Source organism: Nicotiana tabacum, chromosome 4 (assembly GCF_000715075.1).
Source record: "Nicotiana tabacum cultivar K326 chromosome 4, ASM71507v2, whole genome shotgun sequence".
In the NCBI taxonomy this organism is placed as follows: Eukaryota; Viridiplantae; Streptophyta; class Magnoliopsida; order Solanales; family Solanaceae; genus Nicotiana; species Nicotiana tabacum.
In genome coordinates this window covers 105,616,387-105,617,375 of record NC_134083.1, presented here as the reverse complement: position 1 = coordinate 105,617,375, position 989 = coordinate 105,616,387, and the positions used below count along the sequence as shown (strand labels likewise).

The window sequence follows — 989 nt, the reverse complement described above, 5'->3', positions numbered from 1 at the left end:
CTCACCGAGATGTTAGAAAAGGTTGGGCAATCCTCAACCAAAGAACTTATGGCTGGAAATGGTGATGATAATGTAGAGTTGGCTGCAAGGGAGGCAGCCCAACAACGAGAAAATTCTGCACGGGATGCTGAGGAAGCAGCTATTATAGATGCACAGATTATCTACGAAGAAGAGAAGGGTCAGAGAATTTCTCAAAATCAACCCTTGGTTGCAGACCAGTTCGGGAATATAGCTCTCATGCCTAGGAGACAACTAGGCAATTATGCTAGACGGTCTACAATCAAGGCTTATCAAGTGTTAGACCACCTCCAATTACAGCTAACAATTTCTAGTTAAAGAAAGGGTTGCTTCAAACCATTCAGAACTGATGTGTCTTCATAGGAAAGATAAACAAAGATCCAAACACACATTTAATGGACTTCGAGAAGATTATGTACACTTTTCAATACAATGGGGTGTCACAAGATGCAGTGTAATTAAGGGCATTCCCCTTTCCACTTAAAGATGATGCAAATCAATGGCTTCAAAGCTTGCCCACGGGATCGATTAGAATATTTGAGGAGATGACCAGAAAATGCCTTGATAAATATTTCTCCTAAGCTAAGACGGGCAAGTTTAGAAGATAAATCCATAACGTTTGCCAGAAAGAGACTGAAACCTATTTTGAAGCATGGGAGAGGTTTAAGGAGATTGTTAGGAAGTGTCAACATAGTGGAATTGAACTCTGGATGCAACTCCAGGACTTTTGGGATGGATTGACACCGGCCTTGCATAGAACATTGAGCAATGTAGTTGGAGGCCCCTTGATGAAGAAGACTCCAGAGGAGATAGTTACAATTCTTGATGAGTTATCAGAAGATGCTAATCAGTGGCCCTCGGAGAGTGCTGGAAGAAGAAGATCAACAGGTGTTCACCAAGTTGATGCTAACACATCTGTATATGTACAGTTTGATGCTATGGATGAAGAAATATGAAAGCTGACCTTAGCC

At 41.6% G+C, this 989-nt stretch overlaps 1 non-coding gene across 1 annotated transcript; it reads right to left on the bottom strand.

The window, feature by feature from the left end:
- Positions 1-611: 611 nt before the first annotated feature.
- Positions 612-718, bottom strand: LOC142180421 (small nucleolar RNA R71). Its single transcript, XR_012709047.1, has one exon. It is a non-coding gene; the product is annotated as a small nucleolar RNA R71 (small nucleolar RNA).
- Between the last annotated feature and the right edge of the window lie 271 nt (positions 719-989).